This window comes from Dermochelys coriacea, chromosome 1 (assembly GCF_009764565.3).
Source record: "Dermochelys coriacea isolate rDerCor1 chromosome 1, rDerCor1.pri.v4, whole genome shotgun sequence".
NCBI lineage: Eukaryota > Metazoa > Chordata > Testudines > Dermochelyidae > Dermochelys > Dermochelys coriacea.
The window spans coordinates 97,803,733-97,821,645 of NC_050068.2; the positions used below are offsets into that span (position 1 = coordinate 97,803,733).

Sequence of the window (17,913 nt, forward strand, 5' to 3'; positions counted from 1 at the left end):
CCTGCAGAGTCTTTGTGACTTTTTAATATTTTTATTGCACAAGTTATGCCAGTACATAACAGCCAAAATAATACTTGGAGAATGTTACAAATTTTGCTTATGGTGATTGTAACAACATGAAACACAGCTTTAACGTGAAAAAGTCTGAAATTGAAATCAGAATGGTGGAGGGGGGCAGCTCACAACAATGGGTGGGAGGCACACTCCTGTTCTGAGGTGAGTAAAGTCTTGCTTTTGCTGCTGCTTGTTTTTCTGGAGTTGAGAGTTGGGACTCAGAGTGCCAAGTGCATTGAATGGCTCGAATGTGCTGGGCTCCCACGTTGTGATCACACTTCTCTGTGATGGTGCTGTGAAGGGGGATGGCCTCTGCAGGAGTACAGCTGTGGGGCTACAGCAGGGAACATCTTCTGCTGTTCCCAATACCTGGTCCATACCATTACCATTACCAACAATACCATTGTTGAGGGCACTGCATTGACTGAGGGCCTAAAAGCAGCATGTGTTCTAGCAAAACATTGCACCTGTGCATTGCCTCCGGTAATTACTTTTTTTATGCCCGTCTTTCTACATGATATTTCCGGTTATGGCAGCGCTGTCCCAAGCCACTTAATTTCTGTCTCTGGATAGTTGCCTGTCTTTCTCCCACTCAGATTTCAAAAATACCATCCAGCTCTCTGTAGTTCTGTTTTTTTTTTTGTTTTGTTTTTTGTGAGCCTGTAAGGAGGGCTCCAAACATCTCATTCTTAGACTTCTATTTCTTCCGCTTCAGGTTGGACAGCTGCTGATAAAGGCCCTGTCCTGGAGGGTGTTGCTGCTGGAGGTGCCGGGGGAGTAGAGAAAAAAGCAAGCAGTTATTGTTCATATTACAACTATGTTCATAGAAGTAATCCTAGCTTTTTTTTAGTGCTCTGTTTCTGAATTCCATTCCCTGAGGACTTGGGAAGCCTCAGACAGTAAGTGACGTGTGCATGAGGGCAAAATTGAGATGTTCCTGGTTAGGGTCTCCGGTTATTATATGGGGTCTGAGAGGTTAGTGGGGGCAGGATAGTAGTCTCCTCTGTATCCCTGTTAGACTGTCCTGACTCCCGATGACAGAAAGGCAGGTGACTAAGAGGCAGAGAATGGTCTTATTCAGAAAGGTAAAAAGGGCAGACCAGCGAGATATGCTGTGAAGTTACCTAGATGGTTTCCCCCCCCCCCCCCCCCCGTAAAGCTGCAGGAGCAGGAGGAGTTGTGAGCTATGTCAAGGGCGGTGCAGCTGTCCCACAGAATGTCCGGATTAAAGTCGAGCAATTTCTCAGTCTTATATTCTGTTTAATGTCCCCTGCAGACATGAAGAAAGTGTAGAGTAGAAAGTGTAGCCTGGGTTCTGTACTGATTATTTGAAATCTTTACTGCTCCCAGTCCTTTTCCCCTCTCCCCCCATGAAATGTGTAACCTGATGAAAAGCCATGAAGAGCTGCCTGGGTATGCTACTCCTAAGCTAAATGTCTTTTCCTGTACAAATCCAGGAAACAGGTTGTTTGTGCCTGAGCAGGGAGCAGTAGCCTGAATGCCCACACCTAGGTATACCTCATGTAAGCAGTGAATACTTACTAAACTTTTTTTCCTGTAACAGCTGTCTCAATAAACATTTGAATTTCACACAACTAAATAGTATCAGTATTGAATGTTCTGTGGGAAGGCAGGGGAGCGGAAGTAGAGGTTGTCTGTGCCTACAACTTGCAAGTTTTGAGCATGTGAATGGAGTTAGGAGTGTGGGGATGGGATGCAGCATTTGCCAGGAAGGAGTGATGTGGAGAGGAAGAAAGAAATTAATAGATGGGAGTGGAGGTTTGAAAACAGATAATGGACAGGGCTTCAGCACAAGATAGAAGCTGATTACCTGGCTGGTCCAGCCACCATTTTGAAATTGTGTTGCGGGGGGTTGGGGCAGTATGAAGGCGAACAGCGTTGGGTGAGGGAGGGAGGAGGATGGAGACTTTTATTAGTTATGGCAGCGGCCGCGAGGCACCGAACACTGAAGTTAACAGAGCAATATAGCATAATAATAAATTGAAGAGAGGTATGTGGATCTTCAATATCCACATACCTATATAGGATCTTCCTCCTGTGCCCTGGGCTGGTTTTGGGGCTGGGAATTGGGCGGCTGTGAGTTCCGAAGAGAGCTTGGCTGTTCGGGGAGATCTCTTCACTGTCCCATTTGTCATCTGCAGGGGCCCTAGTGTCCTCGGTGGTGGAAGGGTGGAGTACCACTGTCCACAAGGGTCCAGGGTTCTGTTGAGGTGTTCCAGCAACAATTCCTGCCCAATTGTCCATAACATGGACTGTACACATGCAAGCCACTAGGCGTTTTTGTTATCCCTTATGGTTTTTTGGTCTGTTGACTCTATGCTGCACTGGTAGGCATCCTAGCTGTGACCCTTCTCAGGCATCAGCTTTGAGATCCCCACAAAATGTTTCTTATTGCGGTGGTTGGTCACAAGAGTTGCCTGCAAAGTTGCTTGTTCTCAGATAGCGAGGAGATTCAGGATCTCATCATGGCTCCAAAAGACTGCTCAACGCATATTGTAAGACTGCTGGAGTAATATCACTATAATGCTGTTATTCTGACATATTTGAATCCTGGAGCAAATGGGCCGATTCTGGTCCCATGCCAGTTTTTATACATCCGGTCAACTTGACCCTGGAGGCTACACAGATAAACACGTCAGTCACGGACAACCACAAAAGCAGTGTAGGAAAGCAGTTGGAGTACTGCCAAAGTCGTGAGGAAGAAAAATTATGTGCACATGAAAAGTAAGTGTGCACTAACTCAATTCACATCAAATTTAGTATAGTTTGAAAGAAGACTCCAGAATTTGCACCGAGTAGGGAGTTAGTGCACTTTAAGGGTTTGCATTGTGTGTATGCAGGCATTTTCAATTCGCACTAACTCAAATTAGTGTGGACTAAACTCTCTCTGTAGACAAGTGCTACATTGATTAATTTACATTCAGTTCACATTTGAAAGGTTTTCTTCACAACTTTACAGGCTACAAACATGGGGTTTTTTTTGGTTATTTTTAAGAAAGTTTTGGTTGTGCATTATTTGTGTTAAGATTGGCACTCATAGACCTCAACCAGATTGTTCCTCATTGTGCAGAGTACTATACAGAGTACTTTGGGATAAAGTTCCTGCTAACGAGGGAACTTTTCTATTTACCATTGGTAAATGCATTTGTCAAGCCCTGGCTCACTGACTTACTGTTTACATGGCTGTCCTAAATAGTATTTGTACTTTTGTGTGATTCATTGTGAGTCATAAAACTTGCTGCATAATGTGCAACAGCTGAAGCTAGCTAAGAATTTTGGTTTCACATTTAATTAGATGTCATGGCACTAAAGAAAACAGGACTATAGTTGGAAGGCTCTGTTCTGAAATGGGTAAAGAAATATAATTCATGTTTGTTCTCAATTTTAATAACTCTTGAGGATTGATTTTCAGACTGATGTTTTATTGAATTATAAACAACATTTTCAGTTCTCAAAGAAAACAAGAATTGTTCTCCAAATCACAGATCTCATATAAATCTATTAATAGTCCCTACATTCGTTATTTTAAAGGGTTTGTTATATATTCTCTATCTTACATTAACTGTTTCAATAAGAAATTAGTTGGCCTGCAAAAATTCTCCTTTTACAATTAATTTTGTAGCAAACCAGAGAGTTGCTGAACAGCTTGGAAGATAAGAGAGTGTGTGCAAATACAATGACTAAGTTTTAGTAAGTTATGTTGAATATGAACTTCCATACTTAAAGGAACACTCACAGTTTAATAATCATGAGCAAGATTCTCAGTTGAAGTAAATGGACAAAAATCTAGATTTCAAAAATATGGGGCCAGATCCCAACCTGGTATAAATTTGATAGTGGAACTATACCAATTTACATCAGCTAAGAATCTAATCCCATATTTTAAAAATATAGGTGTTCTTATCAACATTATTATAATTTCAGTTAGTAAGTGAAACTTCAGAACACAAGTTTGTTTTTCACTGTGATGTCTCTTCATATTTTGCATTATCTTTCAGCATGGAGAATCTCTCATAATGGAAATAAAGTAGCTCACTGGCTCTCCTGCAGGAAAAATATTGCCATGTTTGGATTATAAACACTGTAGAGGTAATCTTTTGTTAACAAGGAGACTTCAGCTGGAATTAAGAAAAAAAGTTCTGAAAGTTTTAATTGTATAAAACCTACGTTTTTGTTCAAGTAAGATGTGACAGTGTCTCTTCAATTAAATGGTCATTCCCCCAGACCACTGTCTGAATTGGGACCATATCTATATTAAAAAACTCTTCCTACATTTTTAAACTATTACTACTAGCAGTTCAACTTCTCCGGTGTTACAATTAGAGCTTACATAAACAAGGACCTGGTGGCCACTGTGTAGTGCATACCTGCATAAAGTAAACTTAGGTAACACTGGGTTTAAAATGCCAGCAGCAGCCTGGAGTCCTGTCTATGTCCATGCTCACACCATTGCTTCCAAGGATGAGATGCTCCTTTAGTAGCAGCAGTGGGGAAATTTTGGAAGAAAAAGTCCCCTAGTGACACAGAGTAGTCTTGGGCACTTAAAAGCCACTACCGAACATATTAAAATGCATGGTTAGGTAGGCATGCAATTGCCATAGTATATGCATGCAACATAGGTACCTAAAAACAAATGACTCTTAGCCCTAGATGATGATATATCAGGAGCTTTATAGTACCTTTAACAGAAGTGTTACCAGAGAATAAGAGTGCAAAACAATTCTGTATTTTATTAATGCCCCTGAGAGCTGTCAGAGGAACATATGTAACTCTTGATTTAAATTGAGGCCTGGTCTGCTCCTATAATTTTAGCTACATCATTCAGGGACGTGAATTACACCTCACAGAGACCCAGTCAAGTCAACATGAGACCTGGTTTAAACACCACAAGATAGATGGAAGAATTCTTCCATTGACTTCCTTATTGCTTCTTGAAAGGGTGGATTTACTATAGTAAAGGAAAAGTCCCTTTCTCTGCTGTAGCAAGTGTCTACACTACAAGAGCTACAGTGGCACCGCTGTAGTGTGTATAATATAGATCTACCCTGAGATTAGCCATAGTAATTATTGTTCAGTAGTAAACGTGGGTGAGAGAAATGTGCATTGTTTGGTACTGTTCCACTTTTTTTTTTTTAACAGTGAAGAAATTGTTGAAGAATTGTCCATTCTTTTACAAAAGTTATACCTGTACTGCTGAGAAGTTCATACTTGGCAGGTGGCCTTTGGTATCTTTTTATTGTATTCAAATTGTTGTTAAAAACATGTGCCCCGTACTAGCCAATAGGGCTTTCTCTGTGCTTTTTTGAGGGAGATTCCTTATTCCCTTTGCCCTGTTCTTGATGTTTGGATTTCTTCCAAATGTGCAATGAAATATGCAATATGACTTTATAAAATAGGCCTGAAAATTATAACCCTGCATTTTTCCGTCTAAATGATGTGAAAATGACTGATCAGACTTCAAGATGGACATGTCTGTAACCTGCTTTGGATCAGTTTAATCTTACACAAAATAATATCTAAGCAGATTTTTAAATTTTTTTAGAGATAAAATAAATGGAGGATGAAATAAATGATAAATCATTTTTAATACTAAAGTGTACATACCATGCTGCTTAGGAAAAATGTCTAATTTTAACTAAGATGCTCATGGAACATTTTTGTTTTCTAAAATGGAGTGATTTTAAAATAAAATTAATGATTTAAATTTATTTCTGGTAGAACCTACAACTAGAAAAGAATGGTATGGTCTTTCCTTCAAAGTCTAAAAAATAAGACAGAGAGGACAAAGAAAAGGGGGACCAACATCTGATAAAGAAGTCAGGTGCTGACTGGCCACATCATGCTGACTGTCTTAAAAAAATATATATATGTTGTATATGTCTAATTAAAAGAAACTATTGTAAAGAACAGAATTGTCATACACCTTAATGAACGTGATGTGTTAGGGAATAGTCTGCATGGTTTTTGTAATGGGAAATCATGCCTCATCAATCTACTAGAATTCTTTGAAGGGGGTCAAAAAGCATGTGGACAAAGGTGATCCAGTGGATATTTAGATTTTAGACACACTTAGATTTTCAGAAAGCCTTTGACAAGGTCCCTCTCCAAAGGCTATTAAGCAAAGTAAGCTGTCATGGGATAAGAGGGAAAGTCCTCTCATGGATCTATAACTGGTTAAAAGATATGAAACAAAGAGTAGGAATAAATGGCCAGTTTTCAGAATAGAGAAAGGTAAATAGTGGTGTCCCGCAGGGGTCTGTATCGGGATCGGTACTGTTCAACATATTCATAAATGATCTGGAAAAAGGGGTAAACAGTGAGATGGCAAAATTTGCGGATGATACAAAACTACTCAGGATAGTTGCGTCCAAAGCAGCCTGCGAAGAGTTACAAAGGGATCTCACAAAACTGGATGACTGGGCAACAAAATGGCAGATGAAATTCAGTGTTGATAAATGCAAAGTAATGCACATTAGAAAACATAATTCCAACTATACATATAAATGATGGGGTCTAAATTAGCTAGTACCATTGAAGAAAGAGATCTTGGAGTCATTGTGGACTTTGCAGTTCTTTGCAAACATCTGCCCAATGTGCTGCAGCAGTCAAAAAAGCTAACAATGTTGGAAATCATTAGGAAAGGGGTAGATCAGACAAAAAAATCTTATTGTTTCTCTATAAATCCATGGTTCGCCACATCTTGAATACTGCATGCAAGTGATGTTGTTGACCCATCTCAAAAAAGATATATTGGAATTGGAAAAGGTAAAGAAAAGGGCAACAAAAATGATTAGGGGTAGGGAACGGCTTTCATACAAGGAAATATTAATCAGACTGTGACTTTTCAGCTTGGAAAAGAGATGACTTTGGGGGGGACGGGTTATTATAGAGGTCTATAAAATCATTACTTGTGAGGAGACAGTAAATAAGGAAGTGTTATTTATTCCTTCTCATAACACAAGAGGTAGGGGTCACCAAATACAATTAATAGGCAGTAGGTTTAAAACAAACAAAAGGAAGTATTTCTTCACATAATGCACGGTCAACCTATGGAACTCTTTGCTAGAGGATGTTGTTAAGGCCAAGCCTATAATAGGGTTCAAAAAAGAATTAGGCAAATTTATGGAGGATAGGTCCATCAATGGCTATTAGCCAGGATAGGAAAGCAAGATGTCCCTCATCTGCGTTTTCCATGAATGGTGGGATGGATCACTTGATGATTACCTGCTCTGTTTATTCCCTTTGAAGCCACTGTCGAAGGACAAGATAGTGGACTAGATCGACCTTTGGTCTAACCCAGTATGGCTGTTTTAATGTTCTGAACATTAGTAAGATTACAAAGTCAAGCACTCCAAAGATAGGGAATGCCAGAATTAAAGTTTTCTAAGCAAATTTAACATGTCCCACTTATGCATATGTGTTATGATACAGTATTTAATTATATAATCACATACTATTTTTTTGCAAAGGCAACCTTAATTCTGACACTTCCTAACTTTTAAATGTTTGAGTTTGCAACCTCAATGTTCTTTTAACAGATTTGTGTGTGTGTTTCCTAGGTTTTTAAAAAAGCAAACTGAAAAAACAAATTCCATCACGTGGCTTAATATTGACACCTACCTGTCATCCGCAGGGTTGGAGCCTTTACATCGACTCCTCAGACCTCTGCCACTTGAGCTAACAGTGACTGAAAGCAGAGTAGTAAGTAGTCATCTTCTGTGTGAAGCAGCACCAGAGGGATAAGACTCGCTTTGTCAGTGGGTTTCACAGCTGTTTGCTGACAGCAGAGGAATGGTGAGACTCCGAAATCTTTGGTTCCATTCCAGGCTCTGGAGGCTCCCCAGAGGCGGTGCTGTGGTCTTATGTTCAGAGACCCTTCTGCCTCAGCCCTTCCAACTAGTGTCTTGTCTTTTCTCCCCCCCCCCCGTCCTCATCTCAGATCTAATCTTCTTTGTAACCCAGTCCCAGTTTCTGCTAGTCAGGCTTCTTGTCCCAGTCTCTTCCCACCTACTCCCAGTATTATTGCCTAGCTAGTTGCAGTTCCCACCTCCCTTCTGGGTCGATCTAAATCCCAGTCCTTTGCCCCTTCCCTGGGTCCTTGTTGCAATTTCTTTGCCCCAGCAGCCCTATTCACCCCTGCCCCTGCAAGATCTCAGTTCTTCCCCTCCATCTTTCTTTTCCCAGTCCTCAGTCTTCCTCTCCCCCACCCTGCCCATGGCTGCTTGGCCTACTTGACTCCTTCACTCCACCACATCTGCTTTGGCTCTTGTTCCCTCAGTATTCACAGGCACCTTCCTCCTTCACATTGCCTAGGCGCCAGCAGGAGGGTCAATGAGAGTACAGAAGAGAGTCTCTTCACCCTAGCCCTGAAGAGCAATTTCAGGGAAAGTTCTGAGCACCTGTATCCCCAGACTGGAACATGCTGAATTGAGCTATGGAGATGGCACGTGTGCAGTACAGTCACATACAGGAGAAGGAGCATGCTCAGCATGGATGGAATCTTTGGAGATTTTAGCAGTGAAGCTCTGACCTGTGAAAACTGAATTTGTCCAAAGGTCTATAACTTGGCCAAATTTGGGCAGTTGTTCATTGGAACAGCAAAAGATACATCCTTGGTACAAAGGCCAGTTGCCTGCCAAATTTAAAGGTCCTTGTCCAGAGTATAGGGGTGCTAGACCTCAACAAAATGGCTCTAAGGATTTTTTTAACATAACAAAACATGTTTTCTCCTAAGCTTGTTCTTAGAAATAACTGACCCATTTTGGCTGAAACATTTCAAAAAACAAACGAACGAAACCAACCAAATGAGGGGAAACCAACCCACTGCAACCTGAGGCAGATGCTCAGGATTGAGAAGTTCAGCCCAATTGATTAAAGTTTGGCACTGTTACAAGAATCTGAAAACATGGTCATGTAATAGGTGGTGCTGCTAGCTCCAGCTATAACATAGGCTATCTCCAGTAACTCCACAAACTTGTTGGATTCAACTGGTTGCAGAGGTGGGTCTCAAGGAGGTACCTAGATGTGGAGAGAATGGCCTGTGAACCAGTTTGGGAAGGATGTGCTTGTTGCAGGGGTTATTTTGAAAACATGGGGAGATGCATATGAGGAAGAGAATAAATAGGACTTCAAAGCTTTCATTGTTGATGGAATGTAGGGGCTGTTTCAGAAGGCTGGGATAAGAAGCTTGGACTTGATGCACTGGTGGAGGGGAAGCCAGTGTAGGAATAAAAAGGGAAGAAGGGGTGGAGTTGTGGTCAGATTGGTGGGCAAAGAAGATAGTCACAACAGCTTTGATGGGCGAGGGTAGGGCAGTTTGCATTTTATGGAGGGCAGAAAGGAGAAGATTGCAGTAATTAAGAGGAGAGGTGATGAGGCCTGAAGAAAGTTTTAACTGTAGGGATAGAAGAAGAATGGATTTTGGAAATGCTTCATTTCAGATATGCAAAACAGTCAATAATAAAGGGGCCTTGGGTTGCAACTTTTAAATGAATGAGAGCTTTGTTTTTTGCCTTGTCTATTCGTATATTTAGTCTTTTTATACAGTTTTAAATATATTTGGCTTAATGTATTTTTCTAAAATGGATACACTTTTGTTTACAGTGCAGCACTACTGTAGAGTTCTTATATTTTCATATGTTTAGCTTTTAATTGAAAGTTCATGTTCTTTATTTTAAAACATAACCCTTCATTCACTGTCGCCTTTTGCTGCTGTTTTCTGCAGTAGAACATAATGGCATTCTAGCAGCATTTGTGTTTCAAATTGAGGAAGCTGGTACATGATTTAGCATCTCTGTTGCTTCATGTAGAAGGTCCAGCAATCAAAGTGTTAAAATTTTGACTTAAGACGATTGCTGTCTTGTAAGAGTCTTTATAAATGACATGCTTGAATCTCACTACAAATGGACAGCACTTGCATTCTAATCAAACTGAACATAGTTTGGGGACTGCTGACCCTATGCCTGCCAAGTATATTAAAATGATAATATATTATTGATTGCATTTTTATTGTAAGTGTTCCATAACTGTACACAAAAGTCTGATATCTTGTGAAAGATACCATATATATATCACAGACACAAACACTAAAGTTATACAGTATTGAGATGTCAACATATTTTTGTTTCAGCATAGATGTTTTTTGGTTGTATTTTTTAAAAAAAAAAACTTGAAGGCTAAATTATTTGGAATACAGTTTATGAATAAATCTCGGTAACAAAACAGATGAATCATTGCTTCACTTCTATAATTCTGTTTATTTTCTATAATACATTTTCGTGTTAATACAAGCTTTTTCAAACCATACCATAGCAAATGTTGACCGCAGGTATGGTGGTGGTGGTTTGTTTCATATAGGTGTCACTTTATCTCCTTGGTAACACTGCTTTCCTGTGAGAGGGAAATTTCTTGTTCATCAGTATGGATGCATTGTTTTTACACTTTAGAAGTGCTGTGTTGCCTTGTCAATCATCCTATTACAACCAGTTTAAGACCAGTAGAACTGACGAACTTGTGTGTGATTGGGTAACATATGCTGGGAGGGATTTGTTGGAAGGAAGGGCTGCAGTCTTTCAGCAACAGAGTTCAGGCTGTGTCTTTGCTTCATCATCTGAGAGAAAATTCCCAGATAAGGCATAAAGCTTTCAGAGTACAAAAAATAGGGTGATAATTATTTTACATGAAAACTACTCATCATCATAATGCAATGGAAAAAATGTGGCCATTTGATCATATCATACGTTTCCGTTCACAATGTAAATGTGTTGAATAGACAGAGATAAACAAGGTAAGAGAATCATTGTCTTTTATTGAATGTTTAAAGAGTTTGCTGCAGTATGCTGCATACCATATGTGTTGCTTGGGGGAGTCAAGGAAACAAGGTTTCTCCAGGCATATATAGTCCTTGGAGGTGAAATGTGAATTTTATATGATCTTGTATGAATGAATTAAATTTTAAAATGTAAATTGTTCTCTTGAGAAATAGAACACAAGTATATGTATGTTTCATTCAAAATAACACCATTTAAAAAAGGAAATGGGTTGGTATGTTTCAAAACATACTGTTAGCCTAATTGGATTCTTAACTGGGTTTTCATCTGTTAGTGGTTGCTTGGTTTGATAAAAGCAATTGGTTAACCTAAAAATCAGTAAAGTTTACAATAGATATGTTTGAAGATTCAGATGGAATTGGAACATGTCTCTTCTAAGCAATTGCCAGTATAAGGTCTGAACTAAAAACATGATTGTCTGTAAGATTGGAAACAGCTTTACAATGAGATTGATACTTCATTCCATTATGACTTGTATAAAGGACTATAAGTATTTTTTTCAATACACAGTGATTCCGTGTGTTCTTAAGGCAAGCTTCTGAAGAGTTTTAGAGGTTGTTGTTGTTGTTTAGTTGAACATTTTCCCTGCCATTTCCGGGTCTTTGTTTTAGGTTTAAAAGTAGAACGTTGGTCTAAAACAGGAAAATCAAGGTTAATAATACTTACTGCAATTATCTGATCTTTATACATTTTTAATGAGAACACACAGCCAGCAGAATAATTTAATGAGCAGACTGGCTTTTAAAGCAGTGCTTTCACTATGCTGAACAATATCAACTTCCTTGCTGAGAACTAGCAGGAGGAAGCAATGGAGAAGATTTATATTAAATGTTCTTGACAGTGAGAAGGAAAGGAGGTATTTGGGACAGAAGTCTATTACATTTTACATGGAACGCGGAGTTTGTACCATATTGTTAGACCATGAAAGCAAGAGTTTATAGTAAATTTTACTAAAACATTGCAAGAAAGGTATACAATTATAGGGTCTAATCCTGTGAGGTGCGAAGCCTCTTCAACTTCAGTGGGTGCTGATGTTACTCAGTACCTCCCATGATCAAACCCATAGATAGCAACAGGAATTAAAACTCGATCTTCAATAACATAGCAGTACTGCAGCATTTACTGTGTATACAAATGTAGTATAATTTTAAAAGAACAAGCAAAAAAATAATTTTAATGACTTTAGGTAAAGCAGTGAGAATTTCTCTTATTTTTATGCCTGTTATTGTATTATCTAAGCATTACTACTCAAAGCACTGTTACCCACAGATGTGGAATAATTAAGATTGAGTTGATGAACGGTAAATATCAATGTGTTTAAAGAAGAAAATGAATTTAAAAATATTCTTACTGCATATAAACATTAGCAATAGTGTAATTTTCAGAAAAGGTTTTGAATAACTGCACTAGTAACAAGATAAACTATTTTTTAAAGGGCAACATTATATAGATTCTTATAGACCTACCATTTGTACCTTCAAGGAGAAGTACATGACACTAGCTCAAAACTTCTGATGTCCTCTCCCAATTCTTAATGATCCACTTATACTTTTCTTTTTTCTTTTCTTTTCTTTTTTTTGGTGGGCTGGAGTTGGTTCATGTCTGAAAATACCCGACTAAATGCTGGGTAAAGCAGTTGACATTAGTTTTGGATTGTCTTATGTTCTAAACTTGTAACTTTTAAATGCTTAACACATCTGAGTTAATGTAACAATGTTTCTTTAAATAATTTTAACAAATGTATTATTAAATATAAAAGGATAGAGAATCATTAAGACGTCTGCTAATGTCACTGATTGGCATTATGTCAACAATATTTCCAATTGCTGCCTAAATTTTAGTAGTATTTTTGTGTACATACATGGAGTATGCATCAAGCAACCTAGAGGAAAACTATCTATGAAAAATTAAATAAATAGTTCCATCTCTTCTAAACTACAAAATATAATTTAAGCTTCATGAACAGGATTTTTCTTCATGTAAAGAGTTTGCTTTTGTGTGTGTTCAAAAAACAAACAATTCTCCTCAAGGGTACATGCACAAACCTTCCCTTTTAGGTCCTTCCCACACAAAACGGACCTGTTATACTTTTAGATGGGCTTTTAGTATTATGGTATAGCTGGGAGAAAAAATTTGAAATTATTTGTAATGAACATGTAAATACTTGATATTACATTTATTTGGGGCTAGATTCTAATAGCCTTACTCGTGTTTAGTAGTACATTTCTCCATGAGTAGCCCCATGGATTTTAGTGGGACTACTTGTGGAGTAACTTATTACTTGGTATGGGTAAGGATGGCAAAATCTGGCCCTTAGAAATAGTATGTAGTCACTTTTTTATATACCATTGCTATGGTGAAACCAAGTTTAGTCAAGTTTTTTTCAGTATTGTGAAGTTGTATTCACTGATGGATGTCTACTCTTGTGTGAGCTTATGCAGTGTTTGTTTTGATTGAAAATCAAATGATTAATTTTTAGGGAACTTAGTTTTAGGATACCTATAGTATATATACCTCTTCTTAATAAGAGTATCTCACAATAAAAGTAGCGGATAATGTTGTATGCACTGTTAGATATATAAGCCTGAGTAGCCCATCATATCTCCAACTGAATGTTCTGGTGTGAAGCTTCTAAATACTTCAGAAATAATCTGAGCTGAGTTCCAGGTCATTTGTGAAAAGCTCTGCTTCTGACCACAATTTTTTTTACAGTATTCACAGACTTAAGTAGGGCTCTTAAAGGTGAAGTGTATTCCTGATGAATAAATACAAAATAGTTTTAATTTCCTAAATCCGTTATCTAAATATATACATAAACTCAAATGATACATTTTTGAAGTCATTTGCTCTTACTTTCCAGGGTCTGTGCTTAGGGTTCTTGAATTATCCTGCAAAGAAGAAAAAGCCCCATGTTTTGGAAGGGTTTCCTTGTGACTCAGAAACCCAAAATTAATTGCAAAATTTGTGCAGAATCCATTCCTTGCCACAGGATTTGGCTGTACAATATACGTTTTTAATTTAAAAATATAATTTCTAGTCTTTATGGTTGTGAAACTAACCTTCCAAGACTGAACCAATGCAGTGCTGACTTGTCTGCAAACAGTGTGAAATAATAGCCTTAGAGAAATAAATTGCTGTCATTCACCTTAAAGGGAAGTACCAACCCTGAAACTTAATTTAAAAAATCTGCCCAGTTAATTATTTAACTTCTGATCATTTTAGTAGAAACAATAATCTGAAAAAACACAAGTACGACACAAGTTTTAACAACGAAAAGCTTGATTCAGTGCTTCACTGGCAGAAGCCATGTTTCCACTGATGAAGCTACCGCCCCTCATTAGGGGTGGTTTTATTTTGTCGCCTGAAGACTCTCTACTGGCAATAAAGAGCGGCTACACAGCACACCTTTTACAATGACGCAGCTGCAATGGCACATTGTAAGGTGTGTGGTGTAGACATAATGTAGGCTACCTCAAATCCAACTGTCACAACCTCCAACTCTCCCTTTGACAACATGTCCCTACAATGTAGTTCCATGCTTGTGCTGTCAATGCACAATTTCATGGCACACTAAAAAATGAAAACTTTAGGGCAGTGTAAAATTGAAATAAAATCCCAAAATTAGATTAAATTTAAAATCAAAATAACCAACACAAGGAATACTGTGCCCATGTTATTTTTCATATTCAGTTCAATAAAATGCTGTGTTTTATATTTAATTAAAGTTTCTGTAGAAATTTCAGTATGCTGCAGCAATAGAGTAGTGCTGTGCAGAAATCAGGTGTGCTTCCTACACATTTGGATCCACCTTTTCACAGATTACACTGAACCTGGTATGTTTGTGATATCATCAACTGTTAGAGGAGAAAAACAGCCGAGCTCCAGTCCTAGAGATAAAAGGAAAACAATCAGATAGTTTTGTTTTTAAATGTATCTCATTTTATTCGAATTATTTTGAAATATAAAGCTGGCAATTTCAATATACCCTCTACTTTCTACTGTTTCTTCTGTAACAAGAAAGTAGATATGCATGACACATATCTGCAAAATTCAAATTAGGTAATACTTCCAGAAGTACATCTCAGTCTTTACTTATCTACATCCTAGAACAAAAAATTAAGCATCCAAAAAAGTAACAGCATTCAGCAAGGAAGTAGGAAGTAAGGGAATAGTCTACTGTTTGAATGAGTAATTGTAAATAAGTGAGGGGAAGCAAGATGTGTTTATGTCAAATAGGAAAGAAGACAGAAAAGTTATAACAGTGTAGTTCCTATACAGAAAGCAGAGTAGGATATAGGGACAGATGGTTCCTCGTCAGACTCTGTGTTAGTTTCCTTTTTTCATCAATAATTTTTAGACATATGTGTGTGGAAGACACATCCTGAAAGAGAAAGGGCTTGTTATATATTACTTTGCTCATAAATGGAGACAAGATAGATGCAGAGGTCTATATGTTAATTAAATCTTCTATACTGTCAAGGTTCCTTCCCCACTCTGAACTCGAGGGTACTGATGTGGGGACCTGCATAAAAAATCCCCTAAGCTTATTTTTACCGGCTTAAGTTAAAACTTCCCCAAGGTACAAACGATTTTACCTTTTGTCCCTGGACTTTTTTGCTGCCACCACCAAGCATCTAACAAATATAACAGGGAAAGAGCCCACTTGGAAACGTCTTTCTCCCCAAAATCCCCCTGAGTCCTACACCCCCTTTCCTGGGGAAGGCTTGATAAAAATCCTCACCAATTTGCATAGGTGAACACAGACCCAAACCCTTGGATCTTAAGAACAATGAAAAAGCAATCAGGTTCTTAAAAGAAGAATTTTAACTGAAGAAAAAGTAAAAGAATCACCTCTGTAAAATCAGGATGGTAAATACCTTACAGGGTAATCAGATTCAAAACATAGAGAATCCCTCTAAATCTATGCTAAACCTTAAGTTACAAAAAGACACAAAAACAGGAATATACATTACATCCAGCACAGCTTATTTTACCAGCCATTTAAATAAAACGGAATCTAATGCATATCTAACTAGATTGCTTAATAACTCTTTACAGGAGTTCTGACCTGCATTCCTGCTCTGGTCCCGGCAAAAAAAAAAAAACACAGAGAGAACCCTTTGTTCCCCCCCCCCCCCCCTCCAGCTTTGAAAGTATCTTGTCACCTCATTGCTCATTTTGGTCAGGTGCCAGCGAGGTTGTCTTAGCGTCTTAACCCTTTACAGGTGAAAGAGTTTTTCCTCTGGCCAGGAGGGATTTAAAGGTGTTTACCCTTCCCTTTATATTTATGACATATACTGTAGTCAGTACTTCTGTTACAGGAACAGTATCTGGAAAAAATTAAAGAGTTTACTCTGTTTAAAAAGTTTTACAGGATGCAACTAGGCTTCTCTCCATCTTTCAGGATTCAGTGAGAATGGCAATTACAGAACTTTGGGTAGCAAATTTATTTTTATTTTTTGTAGATTCTGATTACTACTATTAACAGACAGTATACAAGATCATCCTGAATATCTAGACCCAGCAAAGAATGGATTTTATTTTCTCCAGTGTTTCTTCCTAAGTGTGCAAAATATTTTCCTCTGGGATTCTGAGGGTTTTGAGATTTTTCAGGTACTTGCTTCATGAGTTGTTGTATATGCCAAGGGGCCCACAGTCTTTTTTTCACAAGTGTCTAGTTTTCTGAGTGTCTGTAATTTTATCTCCTTTTTTTTTTTTTGTACTTGTCGAATACAGTTTTCTGGGCTTTGCAGTTTGTCAGCTGTCGAGAGCTTAAGTGATGGCTTCCTGGCGGCTTCCACTTCATTATTTGCTTCAGAATTTGCTTTCCAAAGTGGAGGTCATTTTATTTGTTTTCTGGTTTAAAGTTTCCAGCAGATCTCTATTAGAGAGCTCTCCAGATGCTGAAGTGGGGACGATATGGCAGATCTGGAGGTAGCTGCTCTGTGAAGAGTCAGTGGGACACACAAGCTTAGTTTTTAATGCTTTGTGATTGTCATAACTTAAATAGTTTACAGCATTATTATTAGCTGTTTATAACAAATATCTAAATATTTAACAGTAAGTGCCACAGTTTGTAAACAAACAGGTGTAACTCTGTATTTCTGGATTCTCTGACCGTCCGGCCCTGCCTCCTTTTATAACTTAAGTGTATAACATGTGTTCTGTTAATGATTTAGGACTTCAACACTAGTTTGTATTTTATTTATGTGAAAGGTTGGAAGAATTATCCTGGGATTTCTTTGAGAGCAGCACTCATTGCTAGCTTTCACAGTGTTTAGTAAGGGCTGTGAGGATGGTAATCCTATTGCTTCTATCCTAGCCAGCCTACTTGCCCCTAGCCCTCTTCCCATGAATGAGGTTGGGAACATCCCCCAGTCTCCAGTCATCAGGGCAAGACCTCCATGCTGTGCCTCAACTGTGTGTGTCTGTGGGTTAGGTTTACAGTGACCAGACAGCTAGTGTGAAAAATCGGGATGGGATGGGGGGTAATAGGTGCCTATATAAGAAAACCCCCCAAATATCAGGACTGTCCCTATAAAATAGGGATATCTGGTCATCCTAGTTAGGTTGGGGTGACATCCACACCCCATTTCCTCAAATAAAATAGAAAATAAGTTATTTGCTGGATTAGCAGGGTACAGAACTGCAGTATCAACTAGTGTGGTAACAACCACAGCACTATTGGGCAGACTCAAGAGGTCTTTACATGAAAGGGCAGGAAATGTGCATACAAGGGAGTAAGGAGGTGGTTTTGTGTGGATTGGCTGTGCTGCGGTACTGCTTTTCTAATGAATGCCCTGAGCACGCATGGAGTTTTGTTCTAGAAGCAATGTGTGCTACTGTCTCCCAGTACTGTATGCTACTTCAAATTAAAAAGGTATTTCAGTTCACATTTAATTTTTCCAGTTCTTTTTGTGTCTTTCAGGTCCCTCTGCTGCTGCTTGGCACTTTCTGAACCCAGACTGTTCTATGGCCTTAACTTCTTTGCAGAACACTTTCATTGCCA

General features: G+C 38.4%; 1 protein-coding gene across 30 annotated transcripts in view; it reads left to right on the forward strand.

Annotated features, from left to right (window-relative positions):
• Positions 1-17,913, forward strand: part of MBNL2 (muscleblind like splicing regulator 2) — a 181,211-nt gene that overhangs the window by 14,207 nt on the left and 149,091 nt on the right. For 4 of the 30 annotated variants that reach the window (XM_038405809.2, XM_043504690.1, XM_043504695.1 and 1 more), the window contains exon 1: positions 10,646-10,861. The exons of 24 other annotated variants lie outside the window; for them this stretch is intronic. The gene's annotated coding sequence lies outside the window, so the exon portion shown is untranslated. Of the gene's footprint in view, positions 1-10,635; positions 10,862-17,913 lie in introns of those variants that run through there. 2 more of the 30 variants (XM_038405835.2, XM_043504693.1) reach the window with 2 other exon arrangements.